The 27985-nt window shown below is 40.6% G+C and overlaps 1 pseudogene; it reads left to right on the top strand.

The window, feature by feature from the left end:
• LOC124930162 overlaps positions 1-25763 on the top strand; it is a 47674-nt pseudogene extending 21911 nt beyond the window's left edge.
• The last annotated feature ends 2222 nt before the right edge of the window (positions 25764-27985 follow it).

Genomic DNA, 27985 nt, shown 5'->3' with positions numbered 1-27985 from the left:
AACGTAGGTTTTCTACTAAGAGCACATTATCAATTGTCAAGTTACCATGGACAATCTTACCCTTGCCCATAGTTCTACCTTTTGAGTTGTCACCGAAGGTAATTAGAGCACCGGTTTCTATTCTGATGTCGGTTAGCAGGTTGTTGTTCCCGGTCATATGCCTGGAGCAACGGCTATCCAAGTACCATTCAGAGTTTCCTAGCCACTTCTTTAAATCCTGTAAAATGTACATATTTACAACTACTTGGTACCCACATTCACTTGGGTCCACATGCGATTAGTCCCTTGGGTATCCAAACCTTGACAAACCGGACAGCCTTCTTTGCTAAGGTTTTAGCCGTTCTTTTGGCACTCGGTTTTGGGTATCTCGGTTTTTCTACGAAAGTCTTAAATGAGGGTGTTTTGTGGTTTGTCCTATGCGGTTGAGGATTGGTTCTCCTATTTTTGAGCAGGTCGTCTTTTCTTTTCTCAGGGTCTAGCCACTTCTCAGAGTCGGTTGGACCAACATAATTGTAGTTTAGTTTTTCTTCCGTATAATATGCGGTCAATTCTTCTTCAGCGGTCAAGGAGCTTCTAATGAATCTTATAAGAGGAAGGTTACTCCTTGTAAACTTTACTTTCTCTACGGGCTTTTGGTCTTTAGATCTATCCTTTGTATATCCTAAGCCGAACATGCAAAAAGGATGTCTGTAATGACTACACATTTTCTTTACCATGTCACTAGATCTCTTATATGCGGCAATCTTATACTGGAGTCGAGCATTTTCTTCTTCGGTCAGTTCTCTAGCTGGTTCACTAGACTGTTCGGTCTTAAGTGGTGGTTCAGGTTCTAACTCGGTTTCTATGCTAGGGATTTCATCAGGTTCTATGACCTCTGGTTCGGTTATAACGGGTACTTCTGGTTCTGTCGGAATGGGTACTATAGGGTCGGTTCTAAAGTTGAGTTGCTTAGGTAACATGGCTAGTAGGTTCTTATACTCTTCTACCATATCATTTAATGCACTGTATAACTCATCTTTAGTAAATTCTTCACAAGGAGAGTCAAATACTTGTTCCTCATTTGCCATGAGGCATGTGAGTTCATCATCACTGTCACTGTGAGCCCATAAGCTTCCTTCATCATCGGCTATCAGTGCTTTCTGAACCTCACTTCCTTCACCGGTTTCTTGATAGTTATTTCGGTTATTTTGGTAGTCCGGTTTCCGGTCATCCCTCCTCGGTTTTCTGCATTCCCACTTGAAATGTCCCAAACAGTTGTAGTTCTAACACCTTACATTGGATTTATCACCATAGTTGTAGTTTGTTGGTTGACTTCTCTTCATGAACCTCCCAAACTTCTGTGCAAGCATTCCATGGCATCCTCTGTGAACTGTTCGGCGGTTCTGATCGGTGCAGGTGCTGGTGCAAGTGCAGGTGCAGCCGGTTCTGTGGATGTGATCAGTGCTCTGTTTGAGGTTGAGGCAGAGACTTCTTCTTCAGTCCTAGATCTCATTTCGAACTCATACGCCTTAAGATCTTCGAATATATCGTGTAGCTTCATCTTACCTAGGCAGTTTGATTCCATCATCACCATTGTCTTTATGTCCCATGCACTTGGAAGAGATCTTAGAGCTTTCATGATGACCTCCTTGTTGTCATACCTCTTGCCAAGAGTTGCTAGCTCATCTAACACACCAGTGAACCGGTCACTATATTCTCTCATTATTTCTCCCGGTTTCATTTTAATGCTTTCAAACTTCTAAGTAGCTACCATTACCTTGTTTTCCTTGGTTCTTTCATTTCCCTCAAAGATCTGAATAACCGTATCCCATGTTTCCTTTGCGGTTTTGCAGTCTCTGATCTCGTAGTATGTGTTTCTATCCACACTGTTAGAGATCCGGTTTCTAGCATGGTTGTCTAGGTTATTTCTTCTCTTATCTTCAGCTGTCCATTCCTTTCTGTCCTTATCAATTATAATCGGTCCTTCGACCAGAATGGACTCCATCTCATCATCCAAGGTGATTAAGTGTAGGTGCATGCGTGCCTTCCAGTTGAAAAAATCATTACCTTCTAGCATTGGAGGTCTATCGAACGACATGCTTGCTTGAGTATTGAAACTAACCGCTCTGATACCAATTGTTAGGATCTAGGTGGTCGCTGGAGGACCGGGGTTGGACCAGTTTAGCGGGTTTCACTCAAAGGGTGGTGATTAATCCTGTTAGAGATTAACACCGGGGTTTCAATACTACACAAACTATCACAAACCCTTAAACTAGGTTCAAGCACAGAAGAGGTTTGTTTCAAGTTGAAGCAGCACACTTGTGTGATAGGCGGAACCGGTTTTGGATGATATAGATTTGAAAATTAATGGGTTGGTTTTTGTAACCTGATGGTTCGGTTTGGATAGAGTCAAGTAGGTTAGAACGGTGCAGATAAGTTAGTATAGGTCGGTTAGAAAGTAGAGCTGACAGAAAAGAAATAGCAAGACCGGTTTTTATGGATGTTCGGAGATAAAGCTCCTACGTCACCCCTTCCTCTAGAAACCGCGAGAAGGATATTCACTAAGGAATACAAATACAATCCGATCGAGACTTATTTCCTGCTCGATAACACCCTTACAATTTACACCGAAATTGTAAAATACACTCTTCAACTTTAGCACTTATGCTTTCTAGAGAGAGAACACACTCTTATTACTTGTAAGTTAATAGCTCGCTGTGTCACTTGTGTCCCGTATGTTGTCCCACATTTACTCTTCTTCATCTGCTCCTTTTATAGGTGAAATATACTAACGGTCATATTTCACTTCCTTGAATCTGATTGGCTGAGCAGATGTTCAGTGATTCAGACCCTGCGGTTATCTTTTCAGACCTGGCGGTCATCTGTTCAGACCTGGCGGTCAACTGTTTAGACCTGGCGGTCAACTTTGCAGACTTTGCAGTCTGTTCTTCCGGTGTGTAAGACAAACCTGCTAGGTTTGTCTTTTACTCATTGTCGTAACTATTGGTTAGACAGTTGTCTGTACTTGGAAGATTGCCTCTGGTTTATCCTGAGAGTGGAAAGATCCTGTAGGACTGTCTTCTGCAGCCTGCAGACTTTCCTCAGACTTGTAATAATATGGACATGTTCAGTCTGTTCCTTTGGTATCATTCTCAATAGATACCCAAAGTAGCTTCTTGTGCTGGTCGGTCATTTGACTTTTCACCGGATGCCTTCCGGTGTAATTGGTTTAACCGGACATCTTCTGGTTATTCCTTTGATCGACTGTCTGGTGTTTCCGGTTTTTGGCTTTGGCCGATCCTTTCTTTGTGCGGTCATGTTCCGAATGTTCCTGGTCAGTTTACTGTCTTGACCGGTTAATCTTCTTAGTCGGTTCGGTTCCTTGTTCCTGTATGAAAGGTTTATTTATGTTAAGTTCTGTGAGCCGGTCTAATTTTATCTAACAAAAACACCGCTCTCTTAATCAATGGTTACAAAAATAACCGCATTCCCGCTTAATCTTGTCGCTCAAAGTTTCCCGCCCATCGCTTGCCGCCCAATGATATTTTGGAGGGAAATCTCCCGCCTAATCCTGATGTGACGGTCCGCGGCGGTTGGAATTCCATCCCGCGACTATAAATACGTTCCTTAGCCATTTTATTTCATTCTTCCGCGAAACTGCTTTCTCTCTCTAGCTCTCGAATCTCTCAAGCTTTCAAACTCTCAATCTCTCTGTCTCTCAAACTCACAATGGGTCGCGAATTTGTGCTTTTTACCCACATCTTCCAAGTCGATTTCGAAGAAATTCGAGCAAATGGATCGGCGGAAGCTAAACGAGTGTTAACTCAAATCTCTGAGTCCAGTCTTGAACACTTCTTGAATGGACCGTTCATTCTGTATCAAGAAGCGGTCAATGAATTCTTTCAAACCGCCGTACACAGCGAAGGAACCATAACCGCAATAATCGGCGGAAAACTGTTCAAACTCACAATGGAGTCGGTTGCTGAGGTTCTCCACTTACCAGCGGAGGGGAGCGACTTCTCGGTGCCTACGGACGAGGATACATTACAAGCGGTTTGCCGGGATGTTTCGGATACCGATGTACCGATAGCAGTATCCGGTAAGAAAAACTCCCTCAAACCGGAATTTACACCGCTCTGCGAGATTCTATCAAAGTCAGTTAAAGGACGGAGAGGAAACTATGATAGCCTCACATGATTGAAGATCGATATGATTGTCGGTTTAGTCAACGACACTAAAATCAATTGGGCCAAGTTAATCTTCTCTAACCTACGTGAGATGGTGGATCCATCATCCAAACGGTCGTGGGGTTACGCCGTTCCACTCGGCAAACTGATGCGCCATTTCAACGCTGAAATCGGCCCAGGAATTTTCATCTCCCCCAGCAAAATCATAAAATCCCATCACTTTTTGAAACCGGAGGATAAACCGGGCAAGACAAAGGTCTCCGCCTGCAAAGGGAAATCTAATCCTAAGAAGAAGAAGGCTCCGGCAGGTGAATAGTCCGGAAGCAAGGCAGCCTCGCAACCGACCAGGTCGGCTAGTATTCAGACCGACACACTTAATCCAGAAAACTCGGCTTCAAGCTCTAGCCGGACTCTCTCACACAACACTGAGGTGGATCGGTCTGGCAAAGGGAAAGAGAAGGTGGTCGAAGAACAATCGGCCAGAAATGATGATATTGATACCGGTTCGGGCAGGCAACCGGAAAGAAATGAATCCTCGGATGAACACATTCGGCAACTGGGAAAGGATCTCGTCTCCAAAATATTGGATCAACTCCACGTTCAGGCTCACGCTGCAAGCGACGTCTATTTTCAATGGGCTCTGATTCGGCACGAAACCCTCTTTACTAACATGTTACCGGAGCATCCCGATGACCGAAGGTATGAGAAGATGATTGACATGGAAGCGGCGGTGCTCAAACTTACAAGAGCCAAGGACGTGGTGACCGCTCTTCGAAGAGGAAGGATGGTCGAACCGCATGCACGGTTGATAGAGCTTTCTGACCATATCCTTCATCTTTGTGAAAAATATGTCCCTGGGATGGAGGATTCCACGTTCGAGGCTTAGTGCTGGACATGCTAACGGTTAAAGAACAAGAACTAACCGATGAGCTGGCACGGTTAGAATCGGAACCCGCTCACAAAGAGGCGTCACTTTTCTCCAGATCTCATCTTGAGGATGATGGAGGTCCGAATCCGAACGAGGCCGAGCATACCTCCCCTCCACCGGATCCCATAATCAACAGCACCAAAATCGAAATGGGTACACCGTCCACTGATCGGCTAGGATCTCCGCAAACCGACAATGCATCGGTGCCGGCTGTAACAGAGGGTAGAGTCAAGGACATTATCGAGGAATTTGTCAATGAATCCATCCTGCCGTGGAAAAAGAAAATAAACGAAACCGCACCAAAATCTATCGAGTTAATTGAATCTACCGATAAACAACTGGAAGCCACGGTTAAACGGATTACGTCCGTTGAGGAAAAATACGGTCTTACCGATCTTCTGTTCGGCGAAACAACTGACAAAACTAAGACATTAGAGGCCGTAACTAAGAAGTTGGAGACCGATATTGCTCATACCAACCAACAGGTCGGTTTGGTAAATCTCCCCCTAATAACAACAGATCAAAGGCTGAATACTATTGAAGGGAATCAGTCTCAGTCCGGTGTCCCTTAGATTTTGATATGCCTCTGGACTTGCTATGGCCTCTTGATTGTTGTCGGTATTCAGATTTTCCCCTGTTCTCTATGACAAGGGCCTGTGCACTATTTGTATTAGTTGACTTCTTTCTTGTCTCCTCATTAAACAAGCTTCTAGTAACTATACTCATAGTAAGAACACCATTCGGAGCTGCATTATTGACTGTCACAACCAATGTCTCCCAACTGTCGGGCAATGATCCCAAGAGCAATAAAGCTTGCAACTCATCTTCTAAGGTCATCTCTATCACTGACAATTGATTAATCAAGCTCTAGAACTCATTTAAATTCTCAGCAATACCAGCACCTTCTCTGAATTTCAGATTTACTAACTTTCGAATCAGAAACGCTTTGTTACCTGCTGTTTTCTGCTCATACAATGACTCCAACTTCTTCCACAACTCATGTGCACTCTTCTCACTTGCTACATGGTGGTACACGCTATCATCAAGCCACTGTCTAATTGTGCCGACTGCTTTCCAGTTCAATTTTATCCAATCACTGTCAGACATATCTTTTGACTTCGCACTATCTCCTTCAACCGGCTCATACAAGTCTTTACAGTAAAGGATATCCTCCATCTTGGATTTCCAAATCTGCCAGTTATTATTTGTCAACCTGATCATTGTGCTATTGCCTTCCATCTCAACCTACAAAAGTACTCTTCAAAATAAACCTAACAACTCTGATACCACTTGTTGGGAATTTTGAAATGAAGATTACTTTTATACTGTAATCTAGCAATGTGAGATGGGTAAATGCACAGGTTATCCAAGTCTAAAACAGAAGATCAAACACAGAACAAAACAACACCAGATTTACGTGGAAAACCCTCTCAACCTGGAGGGTAAAAAACCACGGGGCCAACCAGCAAATTTCACTATAAGCAAGAAACAGATACAAATGTTCTTCTCAACTTTAAACCCAAAGTTGAGGCATACAAACAGAGAAAACCAATTTCATTTAGACTCAAGCTAGTCTAGATATAAGACAACAAGAAATTGGAACCTGAATGTGAAAATGTAAGAGATCTACTACCTCCTTATCTTCTTCTTCCTCTATTTCTTCTCCTCTGTTTCTTCTCTTCTTTACAGAATGGCTTCTCTCTCTAGAAGTGATAGAATGAGCAGCATTCTTAGATTTTGCTTGTTTTATTAAATTCCTAATTGGGCTGGACCCAAAGGCCCAACATGTTTGTGTGGTTTTCTTCAAGATTGAGAGCACATTCTTGTTAGAAGCCTCGACCGCTTCATTAGTTTGCGGTTGGTATGTTGACGACTTGTGATGCTTAATCTTGAACTCTTTCAAGAGTCTGATCACCTTGCCTTAAAAATGAAGTCTGTTATCATAAATCATCAAATGGAGAACCCCATATCGACTGATTATATTGATGCGAATAAACTTTGCCATATGAGAGGATTTGAGGACTTTGAACGAAGAAGCATCAACCCACTTGGTGAAATAATTGATAGCAACTAGAATGAACTCATGACTATTGAAAGCGTAGGGGTGAATTTTTCCGATGATATTGATTCCCCATGTGGAGAATGGCCATGGAGAGGTCATGTTATAGAGAAAAGAGGCAAAAGTGTGTTTCAGATTGGCATAAATCTTTCATTGATGACATTTCTTGATAAACGCAATACAATCTTGTTCTAAATTTTGATAAAATTATCATAGCCAAATGATTTTTTAGCAATGGACATGTCATTCATATGAGAACCGCAATTCCCAACATGCACTTCTTCCCAAGCATATTTTGTCCATCGAAAAATCTTCGATAGAGAGAACTTTCCACAACCACATAACTAGTGGAAAACTGACAAAGGGCACAACGCTCCCTTTTCAATATAAGTTTGGATGGGCTCAAAACAAGGTTTACTTGAAACATCAGCATTATACTAGCTTCACATAAATTCAATTGTATCTTTGTAGTATCTTGAGTGGCTTGATCTTGATTCCATCTGGTTTTTTAGTCATTGCCGCAAGTGCAGTAAGGGCATCAGCAAATCGATTTTGACTCCTTGGAGCATGAATGAAAGTGACACTCTCAAACTTGGCTATCAATCGCATAAGGAACGAGTGATAAGGTTGATTATCGACTTTAACTTGCCAATCTCCACTAGCTTGTGAGATTACGAGGTTTGAGTTCCTGATAAATTCCAATCTACAAACTCCTTTCTCCTCATCTAACTTAATTCAAATAATGCAGGTTTCATACTCAGCTTCGTTGTTGGTGACACTATAACCCAATTTAACAGAAGTAGGGTTATACGTGCTAGAAGGATCAATCAAAAGAATACTAATATCGTAGCCATGCTTGCCGGACGCACCATCGAACATCAGCCTCTATGCTTCAAATTGAATGGTCATAATCTCGTCATCTGGGAAAATCATCTCTTCGTCGTCATCTTCAACAGTAATTGGCTGATCATCTAGGAAATCAGCTAACACACTACCCTTGACTAATTTCTGAACGGTATATGAGATATCATATTCTGAAATCCTCATCATCCATTTGGTCAGACACGCCAAAAGAATGATTCTTTGAAACAAGAAACGAATGAGATCAAGTCTTGACACTAGCTTGATTGAGTGAGCTTGCATATAATGGTATAACCTCTTTGTTACCCAAGCTAGTGCCCAACAGACCTTCTCCACGGAATAGTAATTTAACTAATAATCAATGATCCTTTTACTGATGTAGTAGATTACCACCACTTATTTGATTTGATGTAGTAGATTACCACCACTTATTTGATTTCATTCTCCTGGACTAGCATTCTCCCCATGGATGAGTCGGTGATAGTGAGGTGAAGAATCAAAGGAACTCCTAACCTCATAGACATAAGGATAGGAAGGGATTACAAATACGCCTTCACCTTCTCGAAGATATGTTAATAAGTATCACTCCAAACAACTTTTGATCCTTCTTCAAAGCTTGAAGAGAGGATCGCAAGTGCATGTGAGCTTACTAATGTAGCGACTAATTTATTGGATTTTGTCCAAAAATTCACGAACCTTCGCTCATTTCGGGGTGTTGGCATGGCTGTGATGGCCGCATTCTTGCTAGAGTCGACTTCTATTCCTATTTGAGTAATCATAAATCCCATCATCTTACTAGTAGTGACACCGAAGGTGCACTTCATTGGATTTAAACGGAGATGGTATTTCCGAATCCTCTGAAGGAATTTCTCCAAGTTCGCGATATGTTCAACTCGATTCTTAGATTTGACGATGATATCATCAACGTAGACCTTGACTTCCTTGTGGATCAAGTTGTGGAGAATAGTTGCGACTTGTGGTTGCTTTCTGATACGTAGCTCCATTGTTCTTCAGTTCAAAAGACATCACTCGATTGCAAAAGGTACCGACCTCTGTGATGAGAGTAGTTTTTTCCTTGTTTTCAGGCGCCATCAGGACCTGATTATATCCCGAGAAACCCTCCATTAATCTAAATTTTAAAAAATACATATTTGTTATTACTAAACAAATACTATTAATAAACTAATTGAAAAAAAAACTTAAATATACATTGTAAAGTTATTGCAAATCATGTTATTAAATGGCTAAAATTATTGTTAAAATATAAGATATAAATTTTATATATATGACAAAATATATATCAAGTAAATTAAATATATAAATTATTTAAAAAATACCTATTAATTGCAAATGGTCTTGCAAGATAAGTTTGTAAATTAAGTGTGAATATTTAAAATATATAATTGTTATGTATTGTAAAATATGTTCATTTAAAATTACTATATTTATTATTAAGATATATGAAATTATTGCAAAAATGTTGTAGAATATATGGCTAATTAAATTAATAAAATATAAAAAACATTAATTGATAAATTATTAAAATCATGTTGTAATAATAATTTTAAATATTTTTAAGAAATATTTTTACCAACATAAATGTTAATACAATTTTTGTTAAAAAAAATGAATAAGTCATTATTAAGCAAATTCTTAATAAATTATATTATAATAATTATTATAAAATAAATTATAAAATAAAAAATCATAAATAAAATCTACAATGCAAATAATGTGGTAATATATATTATAATGTTAGATAAAATTAGACCGGTTCACAGAACTTAACATAAATAAACCTTCCATGCAGGAACAAAGGAACCGGACCGGTCAAACAAATGAACCGGTTAAGAAGATTAACCGGTCAAGATAGTAAACCGACCAAGAACATTCGGAACATGACCGCACAAAGAAAGGATCGGCTAGAACTAAAAACCAGAAACACCAGACAGCCGATCAGCTAGAAGGCAAAGGAATAACCGAAAGATGTCCGGTTAAACCAATTACACCAGAAGCCATCCTGTGAAAAGTCAAATGACCGACCAGCACAAGAAGTCACTTTGGGTATCTGTTGAGAATGATACCAAAGGAACAGACTGAACATTTCCATATTCATACAAGTCTGAGGAAAGTATGCAGGCTGTAGAAGATAGTCCTACAGGATCTTTCCACTTTCAGGATAAATCAGAGGCAATCTTCCAAGTACAGACAATTGTCTAACCAACAGTTACCTAGCAGGTTTGTCTTACACACCGGAAGAACAGACTGCAAAGTCTGCAGAGTTGACCGCCAGGTCTGAACAGATGACCGCAGGGTCTGAATCACTGAACCTCTGCTCAGCCAATCAGATTCAAGGAAGTGAAATATGACCGTTGACATATTTCACCTATAAAAGGAGCAGCTGAAGAAGAGTAAATGCGGGACACAAGTGACACAGCGAGCAATTAATTTACAAGTGATAAGATTGTGTTCTCTCTCTAAAAAAAGCCTAAGTGCTAAAGTTGAAGTGTGTATTTTACAATTTCGGTGTAAATTGTAAGTGGGTTATCGAGCAGGAAATAAGTCTTGATCGGATTGTATTTGTATTCCTTAGTGAATATCCTTCTCGCGGTTTCGAGAGGAAGGGGTGACGTAGGAGTTTTATCTCCGAACATCCATAAAAACCTGTCTTGTTATTTACTTTCTGCTGGTTTTACACTCTAACCGTTCTATTCTAACCGACCTACACTATCTAAACCGAATCACCAAGGTACAAAAACCGACCCATTAATTTTCAAACCTATATCATCCAGAACCGGTTCTGCCTATCTCGTGAGTGTGCCGCTTCAAACTGAAACAAACCTTTTCCGCGCTTGAACCTAGTTCAAGGGTTTGTGACAGTTTGTGTAGTATTGAAACCCCGATGTTAATCTTTAACCGGATTAATCACCACCCTTTGAGTGAGACGCGCTAACCGGCCCAACCCCGGTCCTCCAGCGGCGACCTAGATCCTAACAATTGGTATCAGAGCAGTTAGTTTCAATACTCAAGCATGTCGTTCGATAGGTCCCCAATGCTAGAAGGTGATGACTTTGCCAACTGGAAGACACGCATGCACCTGCACCTAATCACCTTGGATGATGAGATGGAGTCCATTCTGGCCGAAGGACCGATTATCATTGATAAGGATAGAAAGGAATGGACAGCTGAAGATGGGAGAAGAAATAACCTGGACAACCATGCTAGAAACCGAATCTCCAACAGTGTGGACAGAAACACATACTGCAAGATCAGAGACTGCAAAACCGCAAAGGAAACATGGGATACGGTTATTCAGATCTATGAGGGAAATGAAAGAACCAAGGAAAACAAGGTAATGGTAGCTACTCAGAAGTTTGAAAGCATCAAGATGAAACCGGGAGAAACAATGAGAGAATACAGTGACCGGTTCACTGGTGTGTTAGATGAGCTAGCAACTCTTGGCAAGAGGTATGACAACAAGGAGGTCATCATGAAAGCTTTAAGATCTCTTCCAAGTGCGTGGGATATAAAGACAATGGTGATGAGGGAATCAAACAACCTAAGTAAGATGAAGCTACACGATGTATTCGAAGATCTTAAGGCATATGAGTTGGAAATGAGATCTAGGACTGAAGAAGAAGTCTCAGCCTCAACCTCAACTAGAGCACTGATCACGTCCACAGAACCGGCTGCACTTGCACCTGCCCCTGCACCGATCAGAACCGCCGAACAGTTCACCGAGGATGCCATGGCAATGCTTACACAGAAGTTTGGGAGGTTTATGAAAAGAAGCCAACCAACAAACTACAACTATGGTGATAAATCCAATGTAAGGTGTTATAACTGTAACTGTTTGGGACATTTTAAGTGGGAATGCAGAAAACCGAGGAGGGATGACCGGAAACCGGATTACCAAAATAACCGAAATAACTATCAACAAACCGGTGAAGGAAGTGAAGTTCAAAAAGCACTGATAACCGATGATGGAGGAAGTCTATGGGCTCACAGTGACAGTGATGATGAACTCACATGCCTCATGGCAAATGAGGAACATGTATTTGACTCTCCCTTTGAAGAATTTACTAAAGATGAGTTATATAATGCATTTAATGGTATGGTAGAAGAGTATAAGAACCTGTTAGCCTTATTACCTAAGCAACTCAAATTTAGAACCGACCCCATAGTACCCATATAGACCGAACCGGAAAAACCTGTCCTAACCGAACCAAAGGTCACGAAATTTGACAAAATTCCTACCTTAGAAACCGAGTTAGCACCGGAACCATTACTCAAGATCGAATCGTCTAGTGAACTAGTTCGAGAATTAACCGAGGAGGAAAATGCCCGACTCCAGTATAAGATGGCCGCATATAAAAGATTTAGTGATATGGTGAATAAGATGTGTAGTTATAAGAGACACCCTACTTGCATGTTCGGTTTAGGATACATAGACGATAGATCCAAAAACCATAAACTCGTAGAAAGAGTAAGGTTCTCAAAGAACGAGCTTCCCATCATAAGATTTGTTAGAAGCTCCTTAACCGCTGAAGAGGAATTGACCGTATACTATACGGAAGAAAAACTAACCTATGTAGGTCCAACTGCCTCTGAGAAATGGCTTGACCCTGAGAAAAGAAAAGCCGACCTGCTCAAGAATAGGGGAGCCAATCATCGACCGCGTAGGACAAATTACAAATCACCCTCGTTTAAGGCTTTCGCAGGAGAACCGAAGTATCCAAAACCGAGTGCCAAAAGGACGGTTAAGACCTTAGCAAAGAAAGTCGTCCGATTTGTCAAAGTTTGGATGCCCAAGGGACTAATCGCATGTGGACCCAAGTGAATGTGGGTACCAAATAGTTGTAAATATGTACATTTTGCAGGACATAAAGAAGCGGCTAGGAAACTCTGAATGGTACTTGTATAGTGGTTGCTCCAGGCATATGACCAGGAACAACAACCTGCAAACCGACATCAGAATAAAAACCGATGCACTAATCACTTTCGGTGACAACTCAAAAGGTAGAACTGTGGGCAAGGGTAAGATTGTCCATGGTAATCTAACAATTGATAATGTGCTATTAGTAGAAAACCTACGTTTTAACTTGTTAAGCATTAGTCAAATGTGTGATGCTGGATACACGGTAGAATTTCTTAAACATGCATGCTTAGTTAAGAACTCTCAAGGTACCATACTACTAACCGGAAATAGGCTAGGAAATATCTACAAGGTAGACTGGAAAACTAAGGTAGAATATCCTGTATGCATGATAGCTAAGACTGATCAAACTTGGTTATGGCATAAGAGACTAAATCATCTAAACATGAAAACCTTAAACTACATTCGCGGTAAAAAGCTAGTTGAAGGTATTCCTGACATAGTGTTTAATAAGGATAAGGTTTGTTCAGCATGTCAAATGGGTAAACAGACTAAGTCAACCTTTAAGAGTAAAGGAAACATTCAATCTAGTCGGTGCTTAGATCTCCTTCACATGGACTTATTTGGACCGATTCAGGTCATTAGCCTAGGTGGTATGCTTTACACCATGGTAGTTATTGATGATTACTCTAGATTTACATGGGTAATATTCTTACTATCCAAACGTGAAACCGCAGCCAAATTGATCACACTACTTAAACGTTTGCAAAATGAAAAATCAACTCGCATTAATAGCATTAGAAGTGATAGAGGTACCGAATTTACCAATAGTACTTTAACCGCATTTCTTGATGAATCCGGTATTAGACACTAGTTGTCCAGTGCTAGGACTCCTCAACAAAATGACCTGGCCGAGAGAAAAAACCGAACTCTCAAGGAAGTCGCACGGTCCATGATAGCCGATTCGGGCATCGCTCAGAAATTTTGGGCTGAGGCTATCAACACTGCATGTTATACACAAAACCGGTCTCTAATTAACAAGTTTCACAACAATACACCGTATGAAGTATACTTTAACAGGGTTCCCAATCTTAAGTACCTTAAGATTTTCGTATGTAAATGATATATTCATATAAATGGAAAAACCTATTTATCTGCTTTTGATGCGAAAATCGATACTGGGATCATGTTAGGTTACTTAGTAGTGAGTAAAGCATATAGAGTGTATAACAATAGAACTTTAACCATGGAGGAATCACTTCACGTGGTTTTCGATGAATCGGTTGAAAGTAATACTGCATCATGCTTTGATCTACACAACAGATTGGAAAATACCAATATCCATTCTGATAGTGAAGATGAAACTCCGGTTTTCAGGCGGTTTGTCCATGACCAAATGGGTAATAATGAAACCCAACCGGATCAAGTTGTTCCACAACAGGAAGCTGACACTTCGGTCCAAACCGAGGAAATCGGTCGGTCTGACAATCCTGTTCAGCCTACCGATATGTCTAGCCTTGATCAAGCAAACGGTAATTTGGTAGACACCTCTGAACCAAATTTCAAAAGGAAGACCAAACATCCTCCTGAGCAAATTATAGGTGACCCTTCGGAACCTGTTCGAACTAGGTGTCAAATTCTGGAGGAATATTTTAATTCCGCTTTTATATCCCAGATTGAGCCGAAAAGAATAGATGAAGCATTGTCAGATCTGGATTGGATCTTGGGAATGCAAGAATAGCTAAACCAGTTCGAGAGTAATAAAGTATAGTACCTAGTCCCTAGACCGAAAGATCAACCGGTCATAGGAACAAGATGGGTATTTAGAAATAAACTCAATGAAGACGGTTTGGTCACGAGGAACAAAGCCAGATTAGTGGCACAAGGTTACAAACAGGAAGAAGGCATTGATTTTGAAGAATCATTTGCACCTGTAGCTAGGATTGAAGCTATTAGGATTTTTCTAGCCTTTGCTGCATTTAAAAACTTTAAGGTTTTTCAGATGGATGTTAAAAGTGCATTTTTGAATGGTGACCTACGTGAGGAGGTGTATGTTGAACAACCACCCGGTTTCAAAAGTGCTGAATTTCCAAACCATGTATACCGGTTAAATAAAGCTTTATACGGTCTAAAGCAAGCACCTAGAGCCTGGTATGACACACTAACCGCATTCTTGTTAAAACATGACTTCACCATCGGCTCAGTGGATAAAACATTATTTAAATTTGAGAAGAAGGAACATATCCTACTTGTTCAAATCTATGTGGATGATATCATTTTCGGATGAACCGATCCTAAGCTATGTGATAAATTCTCAACCCTGATGACTAACAAGTTTGAAATGAGTATGATGGGAGAATTAAGTTTCTTCCTAGGTCTTCAGGTTAAACAACTCGAAGAAGGAACTTTTATTAGCCAACCTAAGTACACCAAGGAGCTTCTAAAGAAGTTTGGGATGGACACATGCTCCTCAGCGGCTACTCCAATGAGCTCATCGGTTAAACTGGACAAGGATGATGAGGGTCAATCGGTAGACCAGATAGCCTACCGGGGCATCATCGGTTCTCTCCTATACCTAACAGCAAGTAGACCGGATATTCTATTTGCAGTTGGTGTGTGGGAGATTTCAAGCCAATCCAAAACAATCCCACTACACAACCGCAAAAAGGATCTTGAAATATCTAAAGGGAACACCTGATGTCGGCCTGTGGTATCCAAAGGACTCATCCTTCAACCTAATGAGCTATTCAGATGCAGACTACGCAGGTTGCAAGATTGATAGAAAAAGCACCAGCGGAACATGTCAATTTCTAGGTGACCGGCTTGTTTCATGGCACAGCAAGAAACAAACGTCAGTGGCCACATCCACCGCAGAAGCTGAATACTTGGCGGTCGGAAGCTGTTGTTCACAACTCCTTTGGATCCAACAACAACTGATGGACTTCGGTGTAATAGCCGAAGAGTCTCTGATCTTCTGTGACAACACAAGTGCCATAGCAATCACTTACAATCCGGTTCTACACTCCAAAACCAAGCACATTGATATAAGGCACCACTTCATTCGGGAACATGTCATGCTGAAGCATATCCGGCTGGAATACGTATCGACAGATCAACAAGTAGCCGATATCTTCACCAAGCCTCTATAGGAAGCTAAGTTCTCTCAATTTAGACTTACTCTCGGTTTAACCGATATTAGTCAGATCCTTCCTAAGAATGCTTAAAGGAATTCAGTTCGGACAGACAAAACCGGTAGTTCCTCCTAAACTGTTGAACTTCAAATTCTCAAGGTACCTATAGAAGAACCGCCTGGTCTATCAGACAGAGTAAACCGGCCGGTTATTTAGTGCATGCACCGAATAACCGCACCGGGACGAACAACTGATAACTGACCGGTTCGGAAATAGGTTATCTTAGATTATTTGAACTTCAAACAAAAGTGGAATAATTATCTATGTTTAAACTTATCTGTCCTGAAACATTTTTTTTTCAAAGTAAAATGGTCACACCTAAAAAGACGTGAAGATTTGATATCTTTCATGGTCCAGGTTTATGACCAACACCCCTAGTTTGTAGACATGCTTATTTTATGCAAAACCTGTTACCCTCTGGTTAATAGACATTATCATCTGTGATACCTGGATAATAGGGTTCTCTCTCTACTAGTATATAAGATGAACAAACCTTAATCAAAACAATCACAAGTCATAACTCATTCCCTCACTAAGACAAAAATGTCTTAGTTTCCAAACATCTTCCAAGTAGACTTCAAATCTGCGAAGAGCACTTAACACTATGATGTGTTCAAAATGATCAAATCTCTTGAAGACACATGTCTTCAATACTTCCTTGATGACAAGCATGTCATCTATCCAGAATCTATTCTAGAGTTCCTGTACAGCGCAATGGTTTTCAAAGGCACACCGCACTTTGACACCCATATCCAGTCGAAGGTGGGCGGTATAGTATTCGACTTCACGGAGAATGACTTTGGGAGGTGCTTTGGCTTGCCAAAGCAAGGTTTAATAGATCTTAACGTTCCGGCCGACTTAAAGGCTGAGATCTCTCTAACTTTTGCCCGGTCTAACCAACCTGTCGATGACCATGGCACAAAATCATTATTGAGGGCTGAATATCAGCTCCTCAATGACGTGATAGGTCGAAGCATCTTAGGAAGAGATGTGCGAATACCTACTTTACCGCTTCCTTTAACATGATGGCTGCCATCACCACCGGGACACCGGTTAACTGGTCAAGAGTACTGTTCGACGTTCTAATCTGGATGATTAGCGTTCGAATAGTCGGCCTCGTTCCCCAGCTGAGCTGTCTGCTTCTTGAGCTTGGCGTACCGACCTGTCCAGGCGAAGGTCTGAATCAAGCTCAAGTGCTAACCAAGGAAGTAACCGACTCCTTCTATGAGCGGTTCGAGAAGGATTAGAAGAGGAGGAACCGTCGCAACAACCCCAACGGTGCGGTCACATCCAGCGGTTATTAAGTCACTCCTTCCTACACCCGGTCATTTTGCTGCACGCACCGGGTGTATCTTTGTTCAACATCCTTATGATCATTTCGGTTTTATCTATGTTCTCTTCGGTTTTAGTCTAAGTCATCTTCGATGTGTATCGGTTACTTTTCAATGGGTTATTAATGAAAAGTAATATTTAATTAATGTAGTAACCCCCAACCACCTGAGCAATCAATACCCAACTAACTTGGTTACTTTTCAACCAAATCCCACCTCGAGCTCCGCAATTAATTAAAAGTAACTCCTTCCCAATGCGTTTTGGAAACATAAATATTCTCTTCCTTAATGAGACAAAACTGACATTCAATGCTAATATTTTCCCTCCAAAACCGAACCTATATAAAGGGCTATCCTCTAATCAACCCAACACATCCTAAACACAAAACTCTTTTGAAGTCTCTTGAACTCTCTTGAACTCTCCATCTCTCTTAGCAAAAGTCAGAATCATGCCAAGCCGAACCTTAGGAAACTTCTTGAGCATCGACTTCGAATCGTGTATGGAACATGAGGACGTCGAAACAAAAGAGATCATGTTTTAATCTCTTATTGACAACGGTCTTCGAACATTTCTCGAAGAATCCGGTCCCATACTGATTGAGGATGTTAAGACCTTCTATAGAAGCGCTTGCATCAGAGGCAACTACATCGTCTCCACGGTGAGAGACCACACTTTCTGGCTTGATGAAGCCGAATTTGCCTCCATGTTCAACTTGCCCACAGAAGGGTTTTCTGACTTCCCAACCCAGGTGGGAAGTACTGCAGCCGACCACGCACAGTTCTTCTCTGGAACCGATGTTCCGGTGGAAAACCATGGGTTAAAAACCCGTCTTGCTCATCACATCCAACTCCTTCTTGAGATTGTGACTCGCTCTATCATCTGTCAATCCCCAGATCAGCGCTACTCCAAGAGAACCTACGACATAATGACCCATATCGTTAGCAATACGACCATCAATTGGTCAACGGTCATTTTTCAGAACCTGAAGAACATGGTGCTAACCAAGAAAGGTCTCGGTTATACTCCTCACATCAGCCGGCTTATTCTCAAATAGCGCCCAGAATTTGGACCGGGCACACCGGCATCTCCTTCGAACATTCTTGACATTGATGGGGTGGAAGATAGGTTCTCTAGGGTAATTATTACATAAGTTAGCCTTATTTCTTATGTATTTCCATTCTCAAACCGATTCATTTATCGATTTCGGTTTCTATCTTGTACTTTTTCATTCAATGAAATTCTATTTCAAGTCTAAATAACCGGGTGAACACAATAAACATTCATCTAAGTAACCGGATAATATTGTCAAATAACCGCGCTCTTATCCGGTCTCAAAGAAAACCGCTCAAACTCAAAAGATTGCAAAAAAAAATTCTGCTTTCCGGTTAAAATAAAAATACCGCAGCGTCATCAAAGTAGAAATCGAAAATTTTGGAGGGAAATATCCCGCTCAAAACTCCCGCTCAAACTTCCCACCTCCAGCCTTACCGCCCATTGAATTGGCGCCTTCTCGATTCCCGCCGCTTGAATTGCCGCCCTTTGGTCTCCCGCCCGCGGTTTGCCGCCTCTTCGGCTTGGAGGGAAAACTCCCGCCAAGAGTTGATGGGACGGTTGGGTTTCCAAACCGCGCCTATATAAGGAGTCCTTGGGTATTTCATTTCACTCCTACGCGAATCAGCTTTCTCTCTCTAAGCTCTCAAAATCTCTCAGCATTCTCTTGTCTTCTCAAACCCTATCAATCATCTAAAATGGGTCGAGGCTCGGCTTTGTTCAAACACATGATTCAGATGGATTTCGACGAAATCCGACAAAAGGGCACGCTTGCAGCAAAGGAAGTTATTAAACGGGTAACCAAAGCCGGACTTGATTACTTTCTCGGCGGTCCCTTTATTCTATGTAAAGAAGCGGTTGAAGAATTCTTCAACACCGCAACTCTATCTGGCGACAAGATCACCGCGACTGTTAGCGGTACTGAATTCGAGATAACCGAAGAATCGGTTGCGGAGAGCCTACGCCTTCCAACAGACGGCCGAGATGCCTTGTTGGATCTAGAACCAACAACGTTCGAGGCAGCCTGTCAGATTCTCTCAGCAACCAAGGAACCGGTGAAATATCCGGTAAGAAAGCGACACTACGACCGGAGTACATACCGCTTTGTGACATCTTCACAAAGCCGGTTCAGGCGAAAGGTGGAAATTACAACAGCCTCACCAAGGCCAAGATCGAGATGCTAGTCGGTTTGATAGAAGGTACGAAAGTCAACTGGGCGAAGGAAATATTCCACAACTTGAAAGACTTGGTGAATCCGGACTCCACCCGGTCATGGGGATATGCCAACCCTCTTGGAAAAATCTTGCTCCATCATCACATCAATATCGGTCCTGGTGTTATTATCCCATCAAGAAGGTTAATAAGATCCAAACATTTCCTGGAGAGGAAGCAGCCAGCCCCCGGTTCCACAGGTGGCCGAAAGAAGAAACCTGCCGCCAAGAAACCGGCCCCAGCAAAAGAAAAGTCCGGAAGCAAGGACAAGGAGAAGATAGTATTCAAGGATGAGGAAGAATCGGCTTTCATGTCTGACCGAACCGAGTCAGAGAAAACCGATGAGCATCCTTCCGATAGAGAAGGACCGAATGAAGAAGAACATTCGGGTACAAGTCTTAACAACACCGGTGCGGCAGGAAGTCTTGAGAACGCCGAGGCCGGAACAAACGGCAGTGAGGAGGAGGAGGCTTCCCCTGATAACGACCAGATGAAGGCCGACATTATAGCGCGCCGGATCCTGGAGGACATTGAACTGCGAGTTCAAGCGGTTGGCGCATTATACCGGGAATGGCACAAGTACCGATACGAAAAACTTTTCAAACACATGTTACCGGGCCTAACCGACGAACAATGCTTCAGAAGGCTAAAGGAGATGGAGGAAACAGTCATGAGCCTCACAAACGCCGAAACTCCTAGTCAAGCCATGGACCGATGCACAATTGTGAGACCGCGCGCTCGGCTACAAAAGCTAACCGGACGTATCCGGAAGCTTAAGGAAAGGTACGTTGAGGGAATACCGGAGGCTAACTTATAGCTCTTGGTGTTAGAAAGGCTTGAGATAGCGAAAGGAGAATTCGCTGAAGAAATTGATCGGCTTGAGGCGGTGTTCAGACAGCGAGAAATACCGCACTCTCCAGCCCCTGCGACCGATGACGATCAGAATCATGGTGCAACACCTCCTCTGGAGGATCCGGTGACAAATGAATCCGACGAAAGGATAGAGGCTCCTTTCACCGAGCAACCTGGGGTTTCCAAATCGGGCATTACAGAAGAAAGGGTTAAGTCCTTTATTCAAGAGTTTGCAGACTCAACGGTTCACCCATTAGAGGAGAAAATCAAGAAAACCGTGTGCCTGGCACTCCGGTTTGCCGACAAGACGAGGGATGATATTGTAAAGGCAGAAGACCGGATCACAGCCATCGAAGCTGACTACCGGGACGAAACGGTTTTGCATAACAATCATCTTCGGCGAACCGAGGACTTGGAAGAAAAGACCTCAAAGATAGCAGATGACTTGGATCGGCTTGAAAGGGCAACCGATCAAGGATTCACAGAAGTAGATGAGGACCTAGGATGGAGGGTCACCGATCTGGAAAACAAGAATGCGAGCCTTGTAGACCGCAACGACAAGCTCGAAGCCGACCTCAAGGCGCTCACCGCACAAGTAGATGAATTGCTCAAGGCCAAGATGAATGCGGATATAGCGGTTGAGGAAGCAAACGCCCGAGCGGCTAAGGAAGTCCAAGATGCGCTGGACGAAGAAGCACAGAGAGCAAAGGAGCCACCGCGACTATCTGAAGAGGAAATAGACGAGCGGGAACGAATCACAGCGGCTAAGTATCCGGACCTTGCAAAGTCCATAGCGGTTCAAGCGGTCAAAGATGCAGAGCGGTTAAATGCACAAAAACAAGGGCTCGAAGAATTTGCAACCGCTCACAAGAAGAAGAAAAAGGCAGCTTCCTCCTCTTCAGCTCCGGTGAAACAAAAGAGGAAAGTTTCGGAAAGAAAATTGTTGGAGAGGATCACCGAAACAAATGTCAATACTCCACCGCAATCCGAAGATGAAGATGAAGAGCATCTGGCGGAGCGTTCTACGAGACAGCGAGTCTCCGATACGGTTCCAGTCAACACGGTTGGTCAACCGCAAGCTGGAGGTTCATCCTCAAGACCGGATCAACCGGTTAAGAGAAAACGGACCAAGGATATGATGGCCTGCTTCAATTTCTCCGACTCAGAATAGGGGCTCACTTTTCTTAAACTATGTTTACCTCAGTATCTATATAATATTTTCGGTTATTTCTATATATATATAAAGCTATTTTTGAAACCGGCCTACACTTGCATCTCTAAATGGTTTTGATAATTTTAAATAAAATAATCAAAAAGGGAGAAATTGATAAGATAAAAGATAATAAACCTTCCAAAAATTTTCTCAAAATTTTCCAAATTTTTCGAAAAATTCTCCCAAGTCAGTTTCAAAAATCCGGTCAAACAAAGAACCGGCCTACGTTTGCAAACTTACATGGTTTTGATAATTTTAAATAAAATAATCAAAAGGGAGAAATTGTTAGATAAAATTAGACCGGTTCACAGAACTTAACATAAATAAACCTTCCATGCAGGAACAAAGGAACCGGACCGGTCAAACAAATGAACCGGTTAAGAAGATTAACCGGTCAAGATAGTAAACTGACCAGGAACATTCGGAACATGACCGCACAAAGAAAGGATCGGCCAGAACTAAAAACCGGAAACACTAGACAGCCGATCAGCTAGAAGGCAAAGGAATAACCGGAAGATGTCCGGTTAAACCAATTACAGCGGAAGCCATCCGGTGAAAAGTCAAATGACCGACCAACACAAGAAGTCACTTTGGGTATCTGTTGAGAATGATACCAAAGGAACAGACTGAACATTTCCATATTCATACAAGTCTGAAGAAAGTATGCAGGCTGCAGAAGACAGTCCTACAGGATCTTTCTACTTTCAGGATAAATCAGAGGCAATCTTCCAAGTACAGACAACTGTCTAACCAACAGTTACCACATTGAGTAAAAGACAAACCTAGCAGGTTTGTCTTACACACCGAAAGAACAGACTGCAAAGTCTGCAGAGTTGACCGCCAGGTCTGAACAGATGACCGCAGGGTCTGAATCACTGAACCTCTGCTCAGCCAATCAGATTCAAGGAAGTGAAATATGACCGTTGGCATATTTCACCTATAAAAGGAGCAGCTGAAGAAGAGTAAATGCGGGACACAAGTGACATAGCGAGCAATTAATTTACAAGTGATAAGATTGTGTTCTCTCTCTAGAAAAAGCCTAAGTGCTAAAGTTGAAGTGTGTATTTTACAATTTCGGTGTAAATTGTATGTGGGTTATCGAGCAGGAAATAAGTCTCGATCGGATTGTATTTGTATTCCTTAGTGAATATCCTTCTCGCGGTTTCGAGAGGAAGGGGTGACGTAGGAGTTTTATCTCCGAACATCCATAAAAACTTGTCTTGTTATTTACTTTCTGTTGGTTTTACACTCTAACCGTTCTATTCTAACCGACCTACTCTATTCTAACCGAGCTACACTATCTAAACCGAATCACCAAGGTACAAAAACCGACCCATCAATTTTCAAACCTATATCATCCAGAACCGGTTCCGCCTATCTCGTGAGTGTGCCGCTTCAAACTGAAACAAACCTCTTCCGCGCTTGAACCTAGTTCAAGGGTTTGTGACAGTTTGTGTAGTATTGAAACCCCGGTGTTAATCTTTAACCGGATTAATCACCACCTTTTGAGTGAGACGCGCTAACCGGCCCAACCACAGTCCTCCAGCGGCGACCTAAATCCTAACATATAATATTCATAATATTTTTCAATAATATATGTTGAAAGTTGAAACAAAATATTTTTACTTATAAATATATTTATAAAAAAGAGTTACAACATAAATTATAAATTTTGTAACTTAAGAATAACATATTTGATTTGTGTAATACTAAATTAGTTCATAATTACTTATTTTAATACTTTTTCATTTGAAAAGAGCATTTTTGAAAACATCCTATTTTTGTAGTGTAATCTTGTACTAAGACAATCACAATTGAGATTTGAGAGATCTAATATTTGACTTAGAGTTGTTCATCATATTGTGATGTAATACTATTACATTATTATCACCGAAAAATTGGTCGGCATTAAACACATATTCTTTTAGTATGTTTTAAACACTAAGTCTATACCTATTTTTTTAAAACACGATATACTCAAATTTCTTTATCAAAAAATTTATTAACAAATTATAATTTAAATATTTTATTTATTTATTTTATAACAAAAGAAGACGATCAATCCAGCAAGAAGAAAGTCAGATCCTGGACCGGGTATGGCTGTTGATAATTCAAGAGCAGCTTAATTTCAATCTTTGATCTCAAAACAACTCAGTCAGAAACAACAAATAAACAACAGTTTTCAAATAAAGAAACAACCAACCTATAATAGTTTTGGCTATTCATCTGTAAATCTCTCAAGTACACTCAGGAACAATCATAAGAAAAAACAAACAGTTTATAATCTACTATTTGGGGGTGGGGTGTAAGTTAAGATATCACTTTAAGTTTTCTAGTTTCAGCTTCAGCTTCTTCTTCTTGCTGCTTTTGAAGAATAAGGCCATCTTGGGTTGCGGCTGGGTCAAGATCCCAACAGCATTCTGGAAGATCATCAGTCTTCTCTGCACCTCTAATTCGCCAGCAAGGAACACAATGTGAGAATCTCAACATTTACTTCTTCAAAACCCTACAAATGGAACCCTCATCTGGGTTACTCCCATTCACAGTCCTGTAACCATCTACATTCACCGGTGGACTCATGCAAACCCCATCTTCTTCGTCATAATCCATCATAATTTCCATCATCTCATATTGATGCCTAACCTCAGAGGGGGTCTCCCTGTTCCATTCCGATGACCAGTTCTTGTATATGGCCCATATATCTCCGCTCCTAGGATAAATTCTAAGGCATCTTCCCCGTGTTGAGAAAGACTACAATGGAGCATGTACCTATGCTTTGAGAGCTCAGATGCTTTGTCCCAGCTTAGAGGGTATAAAAGAAATGAAAGCTACATTTGATGTCTATGCTACATCTGAGACAAAATTCAAAGGGGAAACTGATTTCTATGCAATTTTTGTCTAAAATCATCTGCCATTAAAACTAGGCTCATCAAACAGTTTACGTATATGTGTGGTCTACTTAACCCTTATTACAATAAAACTGTTGAGGGCAGATGGGGGCATTTAAGCTTCTATCAAAACATGGAATATATTGTCTTTCCTCAGTAAACGAACCGAGGAGGAGGAGGAGGAGAGGTGGTGGTTTCTAACCAGCCTAGCACTGCCACAATTTTTGGCACAGTGGAGCTTCAATCAGTGGTGAGGAGGAGGGAATCAATGCCCATGAAGGTTCCTATCTCTGATTTTCACAATTTTGACAATGATAGGTCTAAGCAATGCTTTAAGGCGAAGCTGATATGGGCGATCTACGATGAAGAAGATGCTATGCCACGTCTGTACTGTCTGATTGATCAAGTGATTTCAGTCTCACCGAATCAATGCCCATGAAGGTTCCTATCTCTGATTTTCACAATTTTGACAATGATAGGTCTAAGCAATGCTTTAAGGTGAAGCTGATATGGGCGATCTACGATGAAGAAGATGCTATGCCACGTCTGTACTGTCTGATTGATCAAGTGATTTCAGTCTCACCGTTTAAAGTTGCAATCAGTTACATGAACTCCAAAACTGATGTGGAGTTCGGGTCATTGAATTGGATAGAATCTGGCTTTACGAAATATTGTGGAAAATTTAGGACATCAAACATTGATGTGGTTGAAGAAGTGAACATCTTTTCTCATGTATTGAGCAGAGAAAAAATAAAACGGGGAGGTATGGGCCATATACAAGAACTGGTCATTGGAATGGAACAGGGAGACCCCCTCTGAAGTTAGGCATCAATATGAGATGGTGGAAGTTATGATGGATTATGATGAATAAGATGGGGTTTGCATGAGTCCGCTGGTGAAAGTAAATGGTTACAGGACTGTGTATGGGAGGAACCCAGATAAGGGTTCCATTTGTTGGGTTTTGAAGAAGGAAATGTTGAGATTCTCACATCGTGTTCCTTGTTGGCGAATTAGAGGTGGAGAAAGGACTGATGATCTGCCAGAATGCTGTTGGGATCTGGACCCTGGATCTGGACCCTGCCGCCACCTAAGATGGCCTTATCCTTCAACAGCAGCAAGAACAAGAAGAAGCTGAAGCTGGGAAACATAAAGTGATATCTTAACTTACATTCCATCCCCCCAATTGAAAAGATTATGAACTGTTTGTTGTTTCTTATGATTGTTTGTTCCTGACTGTGTACTTGATATCTCTATTTTTTATGGTGGATAATTTGGTTAGAGAGAAATCGTAGATCTTTCAACAATCTTAAATGACCGTTGCGGATCCAACACAATGCTATCATTCTAACATTATATGATGTTCGATGTGGGAAGCCGATAGATTCAGTTGGAGAGCTCATTTCCTTTTTGGAAGATCTCCGCACATGTTAATTTTGTAATATTTGTGTGATTATTTTTATAAATTTAATGTTTTTGTCGTTATGTGTAAACGACTATCCATTCATAATATTATTGCATTAATCATTTAAAAAAAGCATCATAGAGTTTTATTTCAGGGGTGGGAAAGTTTAAAAGCGAGAGAACTTGGATATCAATCCTCCATTAAAGCTTCAACCAACATTAAAAATTTCAAAAAAATAAAATTCTTCATTTTTATAAATTAAAATATGAATTCTTTGAAAAGCTAACTCATATTTTTGCAATCTTTACAGGTTCCTACCCTTTCTTATTCACAACTCACAAGTGCGTTTGAATTTCTCTAAAATTCAGTATTTTTTTATATCGCAAAATGACGAACCCAGACGCATGCCTTAAGAATATATGAGTACAATAATTAAATCTAGTTTAGGAAATAAGCTAGAGCCTTAGACATGTGGATATGATTTGAATAAATTATCAAATAAAAGTATAAAAATCATATTTTCAAAAAATGACAAAACGTTTGTAGTAGAGATCATTCATTTCGGTGGGCACTTGAGACATAATATTGATGACTTTTCTCACGTGTAACCAAACACCGGACCAAATCGAAATTTCTAAGTCGTGTTTGACTAAAAAAAAATATTTTTCCTGCCTAATTTCTCGATGAGTAAATTAAGTAACAACTTTAAAAGAGTCAATGCTAGTATAATTTTGTTGAAGTCCTATTTGTGGTTTATCATCACACACTTAGGCAAATTCGAGAGAGTCATTTCCTCGTCTCGTTTTACGAGATTCAATATAAATGTAGGCCACAAGACTTAGCAAAACATTGACAAATTAAAATTTAATTATAGTCGTACTCACTATTTTGGTTCTTATCTCATTCGAGATTCGAGAGAAAAGTGAGTTTTAGGACGTAAATTATCGAGTCTGAACGTTTCAAAAAATGTCGATAAAAAGACATTAGAGTACCAAAGGCTAATGTGCTAATATAAGAACTGGAAATAGTTCGAGACAATGTGCTCTAATTTTTTCCCAATAATCGAATACTTTTGAGAGAAACCAAACAAGGCCAGATGAATCACTAGCAGTGATAATCTTAAAAAATTATTGTTAAAAAGAGTAGGGGTATTAATAACATTTTTTTAACTTTTTTCTCATTAACAAAGTGAAGTTTTTAAAAAACTTACAAATTAATTTAGAATGTTCAATCAAGTACTCATTTTAAACTATCACAATAGATTATCCTTCCGTGAGGAGAAATGAAATTTGAGGAAATGACCTCACTGATAGGGTGAATAGCGGATAGTGTGAGTGCATAATTTAAATAGCGTTGTTGACCCTCTTTTTTTAATGACAATTATACCCTTGCGTAACGCAACTCCAGTTGCGTGACGCAACCGAATTTTTTTTTATTTTTTTTCTATTTTTTTTCGTCTCGCGATTGCGTGACGCAACTAGGGTATATTTTCGTCCAAAAAAATTCATAATTAAAATTTTTTGCAGTGTTCTAAATGGCGGTCGAGGCGGCCGCCTAGGCGGCACCTAGGCGGTAGGCGGTCCAACACCGCTCCGCCTATACATGAGGCGGTCAGATTATTTAATTATTTATTATTTTTAATTAATTAATTACTAATATTAATATATGTATATATATATATTTAATAAAAAAAACTCTTTATCACCCACTATTTATTTAAATTTTGAAATAATTCTTTACATTCCAATTCATTTATCTTCTTATTTTCTGTTTCTTATCCCATTCACCTCCTTGATCATCTACATCTTCTTATATCATCTAATCATCTATCTCTTCTTCAGCTCGTCTACATACTTATTTTTGTTAAATGTTACTATATTAGAGAATATTAATTTGACTTTTTAGTAAAATGATAATTATAGAACATCTTTATTTTATTTATATTCAACCGCCTA

The sequence above is a fragment of the Impatiens glandulifera genome, chromosome 1 (assembly GCF_907164915.1).
Source record: "Impatiens glandulifera chromosome 1, dImpGla2.1, whole genome shotgun sequence".
Classification (NCBI taxonomy): Eukaryota; Viridiplantae; Streptophyta; class Magnoliopsida; order Ericales; family Balsaminaceae; genus Impatiens; species Impatiens glandulifera.
Note: the sequence above shows the minus strand (reverse complement) of the source record. Positions and strands in the feature narration are given on the sequence as shown.